Below are 20,812 nucleotides of genomic sequence, written 5' to 3' on the forward strand. Positions count from 1 at the left end.
TCATATTTGTTTTTAGTCACTAACGTTAGGTTCAGATTTGATTATTAGCATTATGTCAATTTTTGGTAGCATTATTAAAATATAGTGGTAATCTGTAATATTTTAATGATTTGATATATGTCTATATTTTTATATATAGTACTCCATATGTCCCCAAGACGTTTACCTTGGTGATGAGAGTTTGACAAGCATTTTAAGGCTCCTAAAAGATGTAGTTTCATGAATTATTTTTTAATTTTTTTTCTTCTAAATAATAATTTAACGTTTAAATTTTTATATACAAAAAAATCTTAAAAATAAGTTATAAAACTATGTTTGTAAGATAAATATATTGTGAGAGTTGTTTGATTTAATACCAAATTCACATTATTACAATGTTATTATATTTTTGTGTTTATATATATACTTGTTTCACAATTCTATTAGAATGGAAGGGTTTATAGTTTTGATTTTGGGTCGTTAGGAGTTGCATGAAGGATTTGTGATTGGTGATTTCATTGGATTTTTGAAAGTGTCTTTAGGTAAAATATTGATATATAATTTTTTAATTTTTTTATAAGTACTTTATAATCAGTTTGCTAATTTGATTATATTGATTTTTTTATTTTTTTTATTTCCCAATAATTTTAGTACGGATTGCGATGCCTCTCCCTAATAATTTTTGTTTTGAGCTTAGTACCCCACCTAAAAAGTAACAGACGTATATGAACTGATTTTATGCGTCTGTTTAGAATATATATACATCTGTTCTGACCAGATTTTTAAAATAATATGCGTCCTTCCTATAAAATACGTATATAATTCAGACATTATACGACTCCTCCATATGCATCTAGCAAACTGAGACACATATAAGCTTTCTTATAAAACACATATGACACGTTTTGTACTAGTTATCACTATATTTTAAAAATGCTATTGATGTCGCGCCCTACAAACCCGAGTCAGAAGTTTGGGGTCCCCAACACATACACATTATATAAACCTGTATAAGAAATATTATTTGTAATGACCCTGCTTTACATAACCACGGATCGCAACAGGTTAAAGTATGAAAACAAGCCACAACCTTAACTTTTATTACAACGTACCAAATCCCAACTAATTTAACTTACAACTGATAATAAAATTATTCTTACAATCTTACTATCTTACTACCGCGATAAGCTCCTGCTAGCTCGATCCAACTCAATCTAGAATCCTAGCTCGTACATTGAACTGGGAAACCTCGCTATCAACCGTATTCTTCTTAACTGTAGAATACATAAAAAGATTCGCAAGAGTGAGCTAACTAGCTCAGCAAGTCACAATGACAATAATTGAGGTTAATCAATGATCAAACGAGATGATTCAGAGGAATCAAGTTTATTGCTAAATAATCACTAGAATTGGATATTCATTTTAAGTTTTTAAAACTAAGGTTAAGATGTTGATCAGTCACGCACTAACCCCGAGCAAAGCACACAGCACTACTCTAACTACTGGATCCAAGGCACACATTGGTCTAACTTGACCATTGATATGGTCTGACCACGAATCTGGTCCATACATAAAAAAACTATCCAATTCTAAAGCAGTTCAATATGATAAATAATATAATTCGATACAACATGATCATAATCAATGATGATTAAACACTTGAATAAAAACATAAGGAAACTCATGGATATCACAAGGGTATATCAGGGTATGTATAAGAAACGGTTTTCAGTCCGTAAAGGATCATGTATTAGACAAATAATGATTTTTTTCAAGGTATAGTTCTTTTATTTATAAATGAATGGTTGGAGTATAAAAGTTTCTGTATTTTCAAACAATTTTGTTTCAGTGTTTGATGTTTGGTAGTTATACATTTGGGGAGTAGTATCATATTTGTGTGGTTTGGTGTTTGAGGATCAACAAAGGATGGTTTACAAAGAATAAGGCTTACGGATCAAGATCAAGAAAGATCAGGTTTCAAGGGTAAATAGATTAAAGCACTTGTAATATAAAACATGAGTTATTTTGAATAATAGCGACATGTTATGAAACAGTTCGAAAATATTTGCGATATATCTTGAAGAAAAGTTCAGAAGTACTTGCCTTACAGGGCTTTATAACTATTACTGATCAATTCTGAGCCGACTCTGTCGCTCAGGCTTTAACGTCCAACCACTAGATCCCATTGGATTCGACTTCGACACTCAGGTTTTTCTGTTGAAACTATCCTGAGCTCGTCGGCTGATCACTAGGTTATCCTTAGTCCATTGTCCACTTTCGGTTTTCCGACCAGAACCTACAGGGTCGAAATACTCTAGGTTAGATACCCAGTTATGCTTGACATATCCTCGCTAACCACCTACCCATACGATAGCGTATTATTTCTCGTATTCACTCATATAATAATAACACAAACAACAATTAGGGTTCGCGTTCTCGAAATCGGTTCAGTGTTCATTTTTAGAAAATACATATACTCGTCATTTTACGAAATTAGGGTTACTGAATTTGGATAGAACATTCACCACAACATACAATCAAGTTCATATAAAGTATAAGTATATATATTCACTCGACGTCCCGATAATTACCGGATACGCTCCCGCATTTCCATAGTTGATTTCCCGGAAATTGGGCAGCGTTTCCTTTATTTATCGGACTACCCGTCGAAGCGTCAATCGACGTCAAACCACAAAGTTCAAAACAATAACAAGTACAATAATTCACTGATCCATTCTAAAATTCCCAATCACCGATAAAATTCAATAATCACAACCAACTCAACCATCCCGATTCAATAATTACTAATTAACTAATTTGATCCAGAATAAAAACACAACACGAATTTTATTTATTAAAATTATTAGGACTCAGAATCGTGTCATCATAGTCCATCGTCGACTCACCGAAATTCACCGTCGACGGCGGTAAAATTTATCGGTGCCCGATACGTGTCGGGTTTCCAGATAAATTCCACCGATTAAATCAAATTAAATTTTACCGCACAAAATTATTTATTTCACAAAACTTCGATCAAATAAAAATCCTGCAGCAATATGCAAAACCCCGAATTAATATTTGTATATAATCGGGAAACAAGCACCCGCCCGGAAAACCGGTCGGAAAAAGAATAGGAAACCGGAAAACATGAAGGCAACAGAGAATACAGAGGCAACACAATCACTGACTGGACAACACAAATATATATATACACGCGTATATATATATGCATACAGCCCAACAGAACCCGCAATTGGAGCAACCAAAACCGACCGTAACTAGGACGACGACAGCTTACCAGGAACCAGGAAGCGGCGGAAACCGAGCAGAAACCAGGGAAAGAACGGGAAAAGTAAAGGAACAGAGGGATTAGAGACATAAGTCGAGCAGAGAGAGACCAAGTAGCCCCGAGAGTTAATCGAGAAAGGAGAATGATTAGTTTAATCATCCTGATCTGTTGTGTGCGTTTGTGTATTTATTATTATTATTTTTTTTTAATTCTTCAATCAGTAAATGACACGATCAACACAATTTACTTAGGACTAACACGTGTCCCTTTCCCCTACTTTGACAGTTTATTACCCATTTCTGACCCGTGTTCGCAATATAGCGAACCATCGCACAAATAAAATAATCCTGAAAATTCCAAATTAATTTTAAAATATCACAAATAATTCAGGGTTATTAAAAATAATTTTTTCATAATTTTTAAAGTATTTTTGAAACGCAACTTGTACCCGCATTTCATAATTAACGAACCGAGCTACACCTAAAACAATTTCAGAAAATCACGAAAATAGTCTTAAAATGTTACAAATATCCCGAAGTTTATAAAAATATAAATTTTGAAACTTTTAAACCATTTCTAAAACGCAACTTGTACCCGATTTTTAACAATTAACGAAATAACACACGGGTGAAATTAATCCCAAAAATTTTCAAAATAATTTTAAAATTCTCGAAATATTTCAAACTTCAATAAATATGAGTTTCATAATTTTTGAATAATTCTAGAATTAAATATGGATTTTACAAATAACAATAATCAAAAATCATTTTAAAATAAATAATTAATAAAATATTGATTTCTCAATTTTATAAAATCCTAAAAATAATTATTGTAATTATAAAATCATAAAAATAATTTTAGAGACATTTCAAATATTTATACAAATAAATTTGTATTAAATCCACTTTAAAAGTGAAACAATTCAATACAATTCCTTAATTAATCACGCGGACAACCCGATACATCATAAATCACACATAGACACTAATCAAACAACACATAGCAGTCAAAACTAATACACATATTTTATTTAATTAATAATTTTCATAATAATCACCTATTTAAATAATTCAAAAAAAAACACACGAGTCGTTATAATTGAAAATTGATAAAATACTAATAATCAAATCCGAACCTAACGTTAGTGACTAAAAAAAATCTGAACCTAACATTAGTGAGTAAAACAAAAAAAATTGTAGTTCAGTGGTAAGTTTCTAAACACACATTAAGTTGGGTGACGAAAAAATTCATTTTCCCTTAAATAAATAGTATATGAATTGTGCTTAGTCTGATAACTTCATTTCTTCATAATCAATAATTTACAAAACTTTGTTTCAACCCGAGACTCATTACATCGACAATTCAACTAATTATTTTTAATTTGATTTTAATTATTTAATCCCACCAATTATATTTAATTTGTTTAATTAAATATATTTAATTATATTTAATTATATTTAATTTGTTTTAGATTTTATTCTGGCCTGGATTAATAATATTTTTTTTTTCATTTTATCTCGAGACCAATATACCGAGTGGCGAGTAACAAATTAACTTTTGATAATATAGTTTTAGATATCTGTAATATCTATATAATAATAAATTATTTGCCATAGTAAAAATTGTTATTCAAATTAATTAAGTAAATATTAAATAATAGAATAAGTTGACTTCGATATCAATTAGAATAATATATACTTAATATGAATTAGAATTTAAATTTGTAGAAGATTTGACTTTAACATCAAATATAATACTACAAAGTTCAATATAAATTATAATTTAAATTGTTCGAGAAAGTTGATTTCAATATTAATTGAATTAGATTGACCGATCGACCAATCAAACTATTAATGTTTCCTCTATTATATAATAGTATAAATATGTATGTGTAAATATTGTTTCTAAATAAAACTCTTAATTTTATGATTATTTTTTATTGTATGTTGTGATTGAAGTTGTGAATATATTAATATTTTTTTGTTTATGATTTGTGTTCAAGGTTTATAAGGTCGTTGTGAAGCGCGGTTTACTAAGCACTAGGTTAATATAAAGAGTTTTGATGGCAAGAAAATCGTAGAAAACTTCAGGAAAATCTGATGGTTCTTCTCCAAAATTGCCATCCTCTTCTCGTGCTAAGTATAGGATGACAAACAATATTTGAGAATCTTCTTTAATAATGTCACATTCTCTATCTATGCAGAATGTCAGAATGGTCAACACGAAACCGGAAATTCAAAATTCATGATGTTATTTTAATTTTTAATATATTTTATTTTAAAAACATGTTTATAAGGTTGTTGTGAAGCATGGCTCAATAAACTAGTTCAAGCATGAAAATGAAGAATTATAACAATAAAAGAAATCAACATAAGTAACGGTGACACGAAAAGCCTCTATGAAAGGGTAAAAACCGTGGGTTGGACGATACCCACACAAATAATTCCACTATAATGATATCAAGATACAATTAATTACAATCAGTGACATAGAATGAAAATGAAGCATAAATCTTCATCATTGAGTGCGCAACAAGTGATGTAGGAGGATTTTTGGGTGTATATCGAGGGTTTGTTGAATGCGAGAAGAGGCTGGGTATGATCAAGCTGTGGACTGCATGATCACGTTGGTTGATGGTAAGATCATGTCAATCCACCAGTAGCTTTAATGTTGGAGCAGGGAAGATTGCATGATCATGCTAAAATTCTGCATGATCACGCCGCTTTTAATTATTCTTTATTTTTATTTAGGCTTTATTTTATTTTGTTTTAGGTTTTTTATCCCTATATAAAAACCCGTAGGATGTAACATATTATTAATCTTTTATTGAAATCAAAACCCTTAAGAGTTTTCACTTTATCTTTCTTTTGGATTCAACAAAACCCTTGTGGATTCAAGTTATGCCTTGTGGATTCAAGGTATTAAAGAATTTCTCGTGTAAGAGTCCTTGCGAGGATTAGCTCTTTCTTATCCTACGCTTTCGTGTTGCGCCAGTTTAGCATCAGAAAAGGCTTTATTCTGTCATTTTTGTTAATTGATTCGATACGAGAAAACCAATTACCAAAGAAGATCTTCAAGAGGTTATGACGGCTTTAACCGCGGCTCTGAAGATTTTCATAAATCAAGTGGATACGTTGCCAAACTGAGTGAAAAACATTAACAAATAACTTAGATGTAAAAGAGAAAATCGGAATCGAGTCCCTTGAAGTGGGAAATATCATGTGGGTAAGAATTATGGCTTGACTTCAAAACTGGGTAATCGATTCAATGATATTGTAGAGGAGGATATACCATTATTTTATGGGTCTCTAGAAGTTGATGAATTTCTGAATTGGTATATTGATGTTGATAAATTATTTGACGTTGTGGGTGTTCCTGAGAGTAAGTAGGTGAATATGGTGGCTATCAGGTTAAAAAATGTTGCTTCTATATGGTGGGAAAAACTTGTTATATGGAGAAAAAAACAAATAAAAGACCCAACTAAAGGGTTTCGATATATAAAACGCAACGGAAACTATAGTTAAAAATTGTAAAAACTAAATTTTTTGAAACCCACCGCAGGATTTATGCGAAAAATAGATATTTAATTCGTAGATCAAATTGTTTACCTTGAGAAGTTTTACAAATTGGTTGAATAATGGAGATCCAAAGCTTGTTCAATCATCACGCATCCCGCTATCGTGATCTACGCTCCATCGGTATCCACAAGGATTGGATGTGTACTAGCACAAAGTCGTTTCTTATTACTTTCTCCATCTTCTCTCTTGGTGACTAGGTTTTTAATTAAAAGTCTTGCATACAAATTTAGCCACACAAAAGATATTATATAGAGGGTAGAAAAATGAATAATATCGGGTAGAAAAATGAATTATAACTCTTAACTAATTAGGAGTTATTATTAATTCGAAATTCCTATTTGTATTATAATTAAGTCTCACTTAATTATTTAATAAATAAATTTCATGATTAATATTAGTAAATTTGAATATCATTATATATCTAATTAATTAAGTCAAACTTAATTAATATTATAAATAATTCAAATTACTTTAATTTAAATCCAATATAAATTAAACAATCTTTCAAGTATTATTTGTGAGTGACCCTATAGGTTATTATTACGCTGGTAACGAATTTTAAATCTAATTTAAAATCAAAAACAATGAGGGCCATCTAGTAATACATCATTGTTATCCAAATAATAATAATTAAATTGGTGATCGATTAAACCTTTCGTGAATAATGTATAATGTAATATAATCCCTTTAACCACATATTATAGACTAAATTAGAGCCATGCAATGTGTCATCTTCATCATAGTATAATCCAGGTTTTCTTGATCAATGAGTAGACTATCATATCAAATCAACATTTGAGCGTGACCATATATTTTATAGTCTAGCTCACACAAAAGGCCAATAATATCACTCCTAAAATTATGGGGGTTAAATTCTTTCTAGATCATTCAAATTTCTCATACGATTCATGATATACCTGGAATACATTTTTATCATTTCCCGGTTAGAGGTAACTGTCGCGCCCTCCAAACCCGGGTCAGAAGTTCGGGGTCCACAACACATACACATTATATAAACCTGTATAAGAAATATTATTTGTAATGACCCTGCTTTACATAACCACTGATCGCAACAGGTTAAAGTATGAAAACAAGCCACAACCTTAACTTTTATTACAACGTACCAAATCCCAACTAATTTAACTTACAACTGATAATAAAATTATTCTTACAATCTTACTATCTCACTACCGCAATAAGCTCCTGCTAACTCGATCCAACTCAATATGGAATCCTAGCTCGTACATTGAACTGGGAAACCTCGCTATCAACCGTATCCTTCTTAACTGTAGAATACATAAAAAGATTCGCAAGAGTGAGCTAACTAGCTCAGCAAGTCACAATGACAATAATTGAGGTTAATCAATGATCAAACGAGATGATTCAGAGGAATCAAGTTTATTGCTAAATAATCACTAGAATTGGATATTAATTTTAAGTTTTTAAAACCAAGGTTAGGCTGCTGATCAGTCACACACTAACCCCGAGCAAAGCACACAACACTGCTCTAACTATTGGATCCAAGGCACACATTGGCCTAACTTGACCATTGATATGGTCTGACCACGAATCTAGTCCATACATAAAAAACTATCCAATTCTAAAGCAGTTCAATATGATAAATAATATAATTCGATACAACAAGATCATAATCAATGATGATTAAACACTTGAATAAAAACATAAGGAAACTCATGGATATCACAAGGGTATATCAGGGTATGTATAAGAAACGGTTTTCAGTTTGTAAAGGATCAGGTATTAGACAAATAATGATTTTTTTTCAAGGTATAGTTCTTTGATTTATAAAGAATGGTTGGAGTATAAAAGTTTCTGTATTTTCAAACAATTTTGTTTCAGTGTTTGGTGTTTGGTAGTTATACATTTGGGGAATAATATCATATTTGTGTGGTTTGGTGTCTGAGGATCAACAAAGGATGGTTTACAAATAATAAGGCTTACGGATCAAGATCAAGAAATATCAGGTTTCAAGGGTAAATAGTTTAAAGCACTTGCAATATAAAACATGAGTTATTTTGAATAATAGCGACATGTTATGAAACAGTTCGAAAATATTTGCGATATATCTTGAAGAAAAGTTCAGAAGTACTTGCCTTACAGGGCTTTATAACTATTATTGATCAATTCCGAGCCGACTCTGTCGCTCAGGCTTTAATGTCCAACCACTAGATCCCATTGGATTCGACACTCAGGTTTTTCTGTTGAAACTCTACTGAGCTCGTCGGCTGATCACTAGATTATCCTTAGTCCATTGTCCACTTTCGGTTTTCCGACTAGAACCTACAGGGTCGAAATACTCTAGGTTAGATACCCAGTTATGCTTGACATATACTCGCTAACCACCTACCCATACGATAACGTATTCTTTCTCGTATTGACTCATATAATAATAACACAAACAACAATTAGGGTTCACGTTCTCGAAATCGGTTTAGTGTTCATTTTTAGAAAATACGTATACTCGTCATTTTACGAAATTAGGGTTACTGAATTTGGATTGAACATTCACCACAACATACAATCAAGTTCGTATAAAGTATAAGTATATATATTCACTCGACGTCCCGATAATTACCGGATAAGCTCCCGCATTTCCATAGTTGATTTCCCGAAAATCGGGCAGCGTTTCCTTTATTTATCGGACTACCCATCGAAACATCAATCGACGTCAAACCACAAAGTTCACAACAATAACAAGTACAATAATTCACCGATCCATTCTAAAATTCCCCATCACCGATACAATTCAATAATCACAACCAACTCAACCATCCCGATTCAATATTTACTAATTAACTAATTCGATCCAGAATAAAAACACAACATGAATTTTATTTATTAAATATTAGGACTCAGAATCGTGTCATCATAGTCCACCGTCGACTCACTGAAATTCACCGTCGACGGCGGTAAAATTTATCGGTGCCCGATACGTGTCGGGTTTCCAGATAAATTCCACCAATTAAATCAAATTAAATTTTACCGCACAAAATTATTTATTTCACAAAACTTTGATCAAATAAAAATCCTGCAGCAATATGCAAAACCCCGAATTAATATTTGTATATAATCGGGAAACAAGCACCCGCCCGGAAAACCGGCCGAAAAAAGAATAGGAAACCGGAAAACATGAAGGCAACAGAGAATACAGAGGCAACAGAATCACTGACTGGACAACACAAATATATATACATATGTGTATATATTTATATATATGCATACAGCCCAACAGAACCCGCAACTGGAGCAACCAAAGCCGACCGTAACTAGGACGGCGGCAGCTTACCAGGAACCAGGAAGCAGCAGAAACCGAGCAGAAACCACGGAAAGAACGGGAAAAGTAAAAGAACAGAGGGATGAGAGACATAAGTCGAGCGGAGAGAGACCAAGTAGCCCCGAGAGTTAATCGAGAAAGGAGAAGTATTAGTTCAATCATCCTGATCTGTTGTGTGCGTTTGTGTATTTATTATTTTTATTTATTTTATTTTTTTTAATTCTTCAATCAGTAAATGACACGGTCAACACAATTTACTAAGGACTAACACGTGTCCCTTTCCCCTACTTTGACAGTTTATTACCCATTTCTGACCCGTGTTTGCAATATAACGAACCATCGCACGAATAAAAAATTCCTGAAAATTCCAAATTAATTTTAAAATATCATAAATAATTCAGGGTTATTAAAATAATTTTTTCATAATTTTTAAAGTATTTTTGAAACGCAACTCGTACCCGCATTTCATAATTAACGAACCGAGCTGCACCTAAAACAATTTCAGAAAATCACGAAAATAGTCTTAAAATGTTATAAATATCCCAACGTTTATAAAAATATAAATTTTGAAACTTTTAAACCATTTCTAAAACGCAACTTGTACCTGCTTTTTAACAATTAACGAAATAACACGCGGGTGAAATTAATCTCAAAAATTTTCAAAATAATTTTAAAATTTTCGAAATATTCCAAACTTAGATAAATATGAGTTTCATAATTTTTGAATAATTCTAGAATTAAATATGTATTTTACAAATAACAATAATCAGAAAATCATTTTAAAATAAATGATTAATAAAATATTGATTTCTCAATTTTTTAAAATCCTAAAAATAATTATTGTAATTATAAAATCATAAAAACAATTTTAGAGACATTTCAAATATTTATACAAATAAATTTGCATTAAATCCACTTTAAAAGTGAAACAATTCAGTACAATTCCTTAATTAATCACGCGGACAACCCGGTACATCATAAATCACACATAGATACTAATCAAACAACACATAGCGGTCAAAACCAATACACATATTTTATTTAATTAATAATTTCCATAATAATCACCTATTTAAATAATTCAAAAAAAAACACATGAGTCGTTATAGTAACTGTTAATGTAATCAATGTACATTAATTTTCGTATAAAAATATAATGACTTCAAGTCTAAGGACCATTAAATCATTATCACAGTAAAATTACTTATGACACAACAGACATATAAAATCTGACACTGGGTCTCTCCATCACCATGTACATTTACATTTGCCCGTATTTTTTACTTTAGTATCACTATACCTATAATCAACGAGATGTGATCATCAGTCAACAAATACACCACTCTTAATGCATTATTATAGTCCCTTAATAATATTATTTGACTAGGTACCTTTAAGAATATTGATACTATTCTTATAATCTCATTTCTAAGTCACGTACTTAGAGATATGTAATTCATATCATATTCCAATGATATTTATTAATCTAACATTTATATCGCAGTAAATTAAGACATAAAAAATTATATAAAAAAATAATCGATAGAACATAAAAATTAATAATTCAAATGTCTTAAACTAAAATATTACAGTATTTTCTCTAGGACACAAACACTATGTTGGTGAGACTGCGTAGCTGTATAAATAGTTACGTGATAACTCAACACGAGAACAACACTAGAACATGACATGTTAATAATACTACGTCTACACAAGAAATCAAGAAGAAATGAAGACAAGACAAATAAAAAGAATTAAAAGATTAGAAAAAGACATAAAGTCTGTATACAGGTCACTGAAAGAACTTCTTTAATACGATCATGCCTCAGTGAAGAACAAAGGTTAAAGACTTTCAGGGTTTCAGAAATGATGAAGATTCAGTGTATAAGTGCTATTAGAAGATTTCAATGTATTGGCATTGATTGAAGATAGACAGTGATCGAAGCATAAGAATCTGAAGAATTGAAGACATGATATAGACGGAAGTTAAAGAAGACAGCTGCAAACTTGATCAGTTATACTCATTGACATGAGTTCACTTATTTGTTCAAACGTCAGTGAAGAACAGTGATTGAAGTATTCAAGATTGTAGTAGCAATGAAGACGTTGTCTAAAGTACCAGAAAGGATTCCAGTGAAAGTACAGTTGTTTATTGACAATCAGTGTTTGAAGCGATAAAGTTGTTGCAAGCTCAACAATGTAATCAAGACTATAATATGAAGACCTGAATCGAGGTTAGTCGTCTGTGAACCAGACCAGTTGCACTAGGCGTCAACTGCTCGTGAAAAGAATTTGTGTATTATTTTTAGAAGAATTGTTAAGTTGAGGAACATACTTGGATTGAACGTTTATTTGTTAAAGTACGAGAATAGGTGCGCAAGGTATGCAGTTAAATAGCTAGAGGGAGTGGCCTAGTTCAAAGTTTAATTAAATAAACTTATTTAATGGAATTTAATATTATTTATTTAATAAACTTAAAATAATTTATTTTAAAAACTTTAAATAAGTTTATTTTATAAATCTGAATTAGTTTATTTATACAAGTTATATTTAAGTTTATTTTATAAATTAGTTTAGTTACAATTTAAAAATAAATAAAAAGTAAAAGAAAAGGAAAGAAAAGGAAAAGAAAAGAAAAAGATAAGAGAAAGAAAAAGAAAAGAGAAAAAGAAAAAACAAAAATAAAGGAAAAACAAAAATAAAAAATAAAAACAAGAAACCTGGCAACCATATATGGTCGCAGGTTGTAAAACAAAAAATAAAGAACCCAAAATTATTTTTGTTTAAATGGTCGCAGGTTGAGGGAGTGAAGGAAATATACTAAGTACAAGACATGTACTTAGTCGCAGGTTAACAATACACCCTTCCCCCACATCTGGTCGCCATTTATGTTTTGTTAAATAAATATGTGGTTCAATTTCAACCACATATTTTTTATTGATATAAGTCTACACTCAGTAGCAGAAGCATTCAGCAATTTGAATTAGTTATGTTCATCTTCTCTCCCAAAGAGCTGAAGCTTTGCAGCAAAGAGATACAGAGGAGATATACACACAAATCCATATAAGTTATTCTTCTCACATGAGTACCGTTATAATGCCCGATTTAACTCTTTTATATTCTAAGGAGCATTATAAACGTTACCCAGTAATTAAATCCTTAGACAAACAAAAGCTAGATCATTGTATACGATTTAATTTGTTGATCTTTGTGGAAGCTAGGAACTTTGTTTTTCTTAGATTGTAGCCGGTTAATTTATTTACTGAAGTGTAGCAACACCCCTCACGGATTTATAAATGAATATATATTTCCCCGAATATCTTGTCTTCCTCGTTTTATTGTTCCAGACACTATTCACCTCTAGAACACGGAACCAGTAACCGGGCACTAAATTTTATATCTGTAAAATATTCAAAAGAATTTTTTAATTTAGTAATTATCGTATTCAACCCCCCTTCTACGATAATTCGGGACCTAACAATTGGTATCAGAGCTGACTGATTGATACACAGATCAGGATCCTTATCTCTGTGCAGTTCGGTGTGCAGAAACTGTTTGTACTCTAACTGATGAGAGTCCTCGTTAAATAAATTTATTTTATTAATTTGATTTTACTTAAATTTATTTTATAAATTTGATTTAGCAAATTTATTTTATAAATTTAATTTAAATGAGTTTATTATTTAAACTTGAATAAGTTTATTTTATGAACTTAATTTAAATAAATTTATTCTATAAATTTGACTTAAATAAATTTATTATTTAAATTTTAGTAAATAAAATTATTAATTTAATTTAATTTATCGGTACATTTTATTTTTTAAAATGCCTGCCTTTTGTACATTTCCGGTGACTGCCAATTGTGATTAAGCTGTGCACGCAGAAATAAAAAGAAAAGTTCACTTCGGCAATCCAAGTTGGCAGCAAATTAACTTAAAAAGTGGCTTGGTTTTTTGTTGTTGTTTTTGGCACCTTCAGTCTGCTTATTCAAGTGAATAATCAAGTTGGCAGCTCCTGGACAAATTGAAAACATAGCAGCTCCGCGCGTAGATTCCTCGTGGTTGAAACACACGCGCCTGCAGCTCAGTGTGTTAGTGAAAATCACGCACATAAGGTGACGTTGGCTTGGTTCTGTAGGTCGCAGGTTAGAAAGGTCAGCGTGACAGTCACTCGCGAGAAATTGTTTTGACAGCCTCAGTTTGTTAGTCGCAGGTTAGAAATGCTTAATAAAATTATAAGGCAATATTTCTTTCTCCTATTTGTACAAGCGTCGCTTAGCCAAAACCTTTGCCAAAACCTTTGCAGTCGCATGTTATAGTCCTATAGTCACCAGTTACAGTCCTATAGTCGCCAGCTAGCACTTGTACAAATTCTGTAGTCCCAAAATTTTAATTCTAATTTATGTATTTTTTCATAAATTTTAAAATTCTTAAATTTAAATTTTTCTTAGATAATAATTTATATTTTATTTAATTTTTAAGAAAATTTAAAATTCTTAAAAAATTAGATTTTAGGTAAATATTTATTTTTGGATAATTTATTTTCTAAGAAAATTAAAATTTTTGGAAATTTAATTTTTTCTTAAATATTAAATTAAGGGTACTGAAAGTATTGGTAGACTCAAGCTTCCTCTGGGCCTTTAAATGTGATTTTAATCTTTCGAAGAAAATGAAGATCATGTGCTATTCATACAGAAAATTCCCGAACATGGGAATTGAAGATAATGGTTTTCTTATTCCAATAAAACTGATTTTAAGACCTACAGAAGAAATTTGTGGAATTTTCCCAAAGGCTTACTCCATAGGATACCACTGGATTTTCAAACGCATGAATGGAATGAAATTTCTACGGGGACAAGTTTTCTCGAAGATTTTAAAGAAAACTCTATGATTCTAGATTATACAGTCATAAAGTGATTTGTATGAATGCTATATTTATCCGGGAATCAATAAGATCATATAGGCAGGAATTGTGAAGGTCAGAGAGAATAGTGGGGAAATACAAATATCTCAGTTACATGTAGTAAAGTTGGAACTTCAGGACAGAATGTAAGAGTTACTGATAGTTGAATTAGAGGTAGCCCGAGTAGAAGTACTTGAGGGACTGGACGTCAGGGTAATGTTTCACTTTTCAGGGAAGTTTAGTCGCATTAGATTCACAAGGAGTACATAAGCTATATCCAAGGATCAAGCCTATCTATTCTGAAGCAGAGATTCTTACAGATTCAGTTCAAGAGGTGGTTACAGACTGATATGGGGATAAAAACAAGATTTGATATTTACAGTTTTGGCAAGATATATGCAACAAATAACTATCAGGGGTTTTGCTACAACAGAACAAGAAGCTTGAGAAACAAGTATGAGTAGGGATTCAGTTGAAGAGTTGAGAAAAAGGTAGAATGTTTTCTTAGGGAAGCAGCCAGTCAAAACTTATAGTGCATGGAAAAGAGTTGGGATGGATCAGATGACGAGAATAATGAATATCTTGCTTTCACATCAATCTCTGAAGATGGTTCAACTCACATATCTCAGGTTTCAATTTCTTGAACCACTGCAATATCCTGTTTTCAAAATTCAATGCATGATAGGATCTTAGTGTTTAAATGTTTAACACTAGCACAAGCATGATATCATCACACATTGATAATGCTGAACTAGTTCACGAGAATATTTTTCTGGTAACTAGGATTGATGTTTAACTTGTGCATGTTACTTTAGATGATCTTAAATATGTGCTTGAATATTTGTTGAACATGATTAATTATTTTAGTGAGATATATGTTTTCCAGCACCTAAGACCTTTGTTTATGCTTATCTCCTGTATCTTAATATAATGTGATTTATTCATTTGATCTGGATTGTTTGTTAAGATATATTAGTTTATATTTGGATTGAGACAGCTAGATGAGATACTTCAACAGGATTGGACTAGATAGAATTAGTGATTTACTTGTTAATTCTATTTGTTCCACATCATGCATGTCTTGCTTAATTCTTATGCGTAATGTTTTTGAAAGAATGCCTTGTATTCTCAATGCAATGCTTGTTCATTTCTATGCCATGAATGCATCTCTTAGTACTTGCATTAATTGCTCTTCTTAGAGTAAGAAAAGGATATGCTCGTAGCTAAACTGGAATCTCTGAAAAGGTGAAGTCAATGGTTTCTACTGTAATGCTTCATCTGACAAAAGTTTAGTTATGGCGATAAAAGCTCTCACCCTTGAACATCAACTCAAGGAACTCTTTTGTGAAAAGGGATTAGTGAGATGACTGCCTCATCTGGAATTCAGAAGGATGAAAAATGTGAGGCATGTCAGAAATAGGAGTCAAAGACAACATCACATCAAAGTAAAGATATACCTCAGTGATATGATTGATGACTACTCTTAACACAAAGTTGTTGTTCATGCGTCCTCAGGATAAGACATCACAGATGGTGATTGATCATATCAGAAGATTAAGCTGGAAGCATCTGTAAAAGAAATGATCTTGTGGTCAGATAATAGGAATGAATTTAAGAAGCATTTCTGATTAATATCTATAACATCAAGAATATTCTGAGACATATTCAGCAATGGGAGCTCCGTGTCATGATGGAGTGGTACAAGGGAAGAATCGGAACTTGATTAAAGCAACAAAAACAATGTCAAGCTAATCAAGACTTTATAAATACCAAAAGGGCTGAAGCAGTCAACACAGTTTGCAATAAGTAAGATCAAGCCTTGATCGGGATGGATACATAAAGACCACTAATGAGATAATGGCCAACAGAAGCAAATCATGGATAACCTGAAAGTGTTTGGAGATCATGTTCTACAGAAGCAAACAATGAAATATTTTCAGTTGTTTGAAGATATTGGCATTTGCAGCTAAGACTAGTAAGGATATTCTTCATGGCTACTCAGTGGAGTCTACAACCTACAGGGCGTTTGTGGTTGATCAAAAGAAGGTGATAGATAGTCTTAGTGCATAGTTCAACAACTCTATGCTCCAAGTTGTTAAAGGTGAAATTAATGGTATTGATGATTCATATCCAAGCAATGGAATGGCAGTGTAATACACATCTCATTATTTCAATGAAGCCAGTCAGCAAGGGTAAGGATTTTCAGGAAATCCCAGCAACAGCTTAGGGGAAGCAATAGAAGGATCAACTAGTTAGACATAATACCACATTAAAAATCAAGAGGACACTACAAGAATATATCTACTGAGACAAAGGGTTTGATGTCATATCGAACCTGGCGAGGAACCCTATTTAGTTGCTTCAGGAATATTATTCCCAGAGTCTAGTTCTTAAGTGATCCAGATGGTGGAGTAATGATTAGTAGGGCTACTGAGTATGAATGATTAATTCTCTAGTTTTCTATCTGAAGAAGAAATTAATAAAGTTATAGAAGCTCTGATAGATCCAGATTGATTGGGTGATTGCAAAGCAAGATGAGCTCAATCAGTCAGCAAGCATATTATAGGGAAGCTGGTATCCAAACCAAATGACAATATTTATAATTGGTGTAAGGATAACTAGAAGTCAAAACTAGATGACAATGGCATTATTACGAGGGACAAGGCCAAACTGGATGCTAGGTTATTATCTAGAAGCATTATCTAACAGAAAACACTAGTGATGAAACTTGAGGATATTACGACATATCAGACACCTGATGCACATTCAAACTTGGAATTGGACTCTAATAGATGTGTACAAGTGTACTTTTGGTTGGTGAGACAAAGGAGGAAGTCAATGCACAACAGTTCATGGACTTTGCAGTTGCAGATCTATTGGACTATATATATCTCTTCTTCACAAGCTCACTTCAGGTTGGTATGAACTAGTATACTATTCAAGAAATCGTCAATGACATGGTATGACACTCTAACTGAAGTTACAATTAAATATAAACTAGTAGAGTCATCATATTAATAACTCTCTTATCACTAGGTACGAACATAATGGTATATATGTGTTGTGATATAATGATAATGTTATATGTTGGTCTACTAACAAATACTTGTGCAAGATTATTTGCTAATTAATTGCAGAGTAGGTATGGAGGAGCACGTTGGAAAGGTTGCAATTCTTTTTGGAATTACTTCAAGCAAGCCATTAGAATAATTCTTTTAGGAGCTCAAGCAAGCCGAAAGAACAATTCTTTTAGGAGCACAAGTAAACCAAAAGAAAGATGGAAATACAAGTAAGTTAAGGATCTTTTGAAGATGTGAAATTTTGGAAGATTCTGAACATGCCAAGACTACTTACCAACAGAAACCACTAAAGCTTGATCATTGCAACTCAGGTATAATGATAAGCTATAGAGGTATGACAAGCTCACTCCTTTACTTAAATGCTAATATACAACTTGTGATATTCTCAAGATGCCAATGTGCAAGGTTCCAAGTGGATCCTAGAGAATCTAATCGTATAACTATTAACAAGATTATTAGATATCTTAAGGGACTACCAACTCTCGGAGTAAGGTACCCTAAATATATTGTGCTTAACATGTTTGGCTGTATTGATATAGATTACGCAGGTTGTAAGAAAGACAGGAAAAGCATCTCTGAAGCTGTCAACTTATGTGACAGGGGAAGCATCTCAGGAAGTTGTCAACTTCGTGGAAGAAGATTGATTTCTTGTAATGATAAGAAACAACCTCAAATCCAACAACTCTATGAACACTCTATGACAAGGCACCTTCACACCAGGTATCATTACTTTAGAGAGCATATCTTTTAGTCAAAGAGTCACTTCCAGAAACACTTATTAAATCACTTGTTAAAGTTAATCTCTCAAGACTAGTTTGTAAGTGTGGGATATCATTCATTGCATATTAGTTGGAAATCCCATCTGTAAGGAATTCTTCATATAAGTTCACAAGTATTAAATCTTCAATATTTAAAGGACTTGTGAATTTATCAGTAATCCAATACCTCGTACTTAGTGTTACTATCTTGATTATCATGATTACAATGTCATATACATTTGTTGTAGTTAAATATTATAGCATTAAGTTTGAATATTATTTTAATTGATTTAAATTATGATGGTAGACAATTCCATTTCATATCAGTCTCATAATTTAAATTATATTAAAATAATATGCAACATAGTTATTTATATCATGTACGAATAATTATGATACTTTTAGTATTAGTGATATTATTTAGAATTTTTATTCTAAGTAATCAATACTTATTTCTAAAATCACTAATATTGAAAGTTGAAGTATTTTCTAAGTTTTGTGTATAAAACTCTAAATATTTTACATGCTTAGAAAGTATTTCTAAAATTACTAATTATCCAGAAAGTGATTGCCATGTGTATAAATCATATATCCTGTTGGTGATTATTCAAGGATAAATATAAATATTTAAGTGCTAGTATCTAACTCATAGATATTTATTATTTATTTACTTAATATTTATTTTGGGTAGTTTGAATTATGGAAATTGAAGCAATTTAATGATTTTATTTGCTCCATAATTCAAATTAACTTAAAATAAATAAGCAGCATGATTGATTATAACTAAATATGTCAACAATTGATATTTAGTATATTGATTGTAACTTATATGTTATAAGTTAATTATGAGATTTTGGTTTTAGTGAATTTAGTAATACTTATATCTCAAGAATTCACTGAAATCAGAATCATGATTAGTTGTATGCTAATTCTTGACTCATATCAGTTAATGATATTTAGTTAAGAGTTCACCTATGAGCTAATTGTGAAGGATTAGTATTTGTGATATTACCTAGAACTCCTCTAAGTAATCAATGTTTATCCTCAATCACTTATACTAATATAAAAGGTGTGCAAATTTTTCATAAGTACAACTATGGTTACAGTGTTTAATACTATATTAGAAATAACCATATGTTGTCAACTAAGAATAATTGTTATACTTATTTGTAAATTCCTTAATACTTTGATAATAAATGTCATACTCAATGGATCAAAGTATATGGAACTTAGAATATCTTTCTAAGATTGCAAACAAGACAATGTTGGTTAATATTGCTTTATTTATCGAACCAATATTGTCTGAGATACTATAGTTGTTAGGAGTTAAAAATTGTATAGAATATGAAACTGAATGATAATATCTATTTGATAGATAATTGGTATTTACATTGATATCTTATTCTAATATATTTGAATTATGATGTTAGACAATTCCTTGTCAAATCTGTTTCATGATTTAAATTATATTAAAATATGATGCAACATAATTATTGGTATCTAAAGTACTTGACAAGTATCATTCAATGATATATTGTTAATATTTTGTTACAGATAATTGTGAGATTTTAAGTTCTAGTGAATTTATATGAGTTGCTATATCTGAAAGATTCACTATAATTTGAAATCAACAACATAGTCATTCTTATTAAGATTATTTATCAATAAAAAATTTTGTTGATAATTATTTTATAAAGATAGCTTATGGAGCTTTTGACATGAATGAGAATTCCTTCGAATTTACCCTATGTGATCAATGATTTTACAAAAACTCATTCATATTGAAAGATAAAATCTTTCTTTCTCTTCTTAATACTGCTAGGTCATCAGTCTATGTCTTATCAAATCATTTATCTTTTAGGCATAAAAACAGACTTGTGCACTCGAATAGTTTTAAGATAAAATCAAACTTCTTTTTACAGTGGTGGTTG

The sequence above is a fragment of the Apium graveolens genome, chromosome 6 (genome assembly GCF_009905375.1).
Source record: "Apium graveolens cultivar Ventura chromosome 6, ASM990537v1, whole genome shotgun sequence".
NCBI lineage: Eukaryota > Viridiplantae > Streptophyta > Magnoliopsida > Apiales > Apiaceae > Apium > Apium graveolens.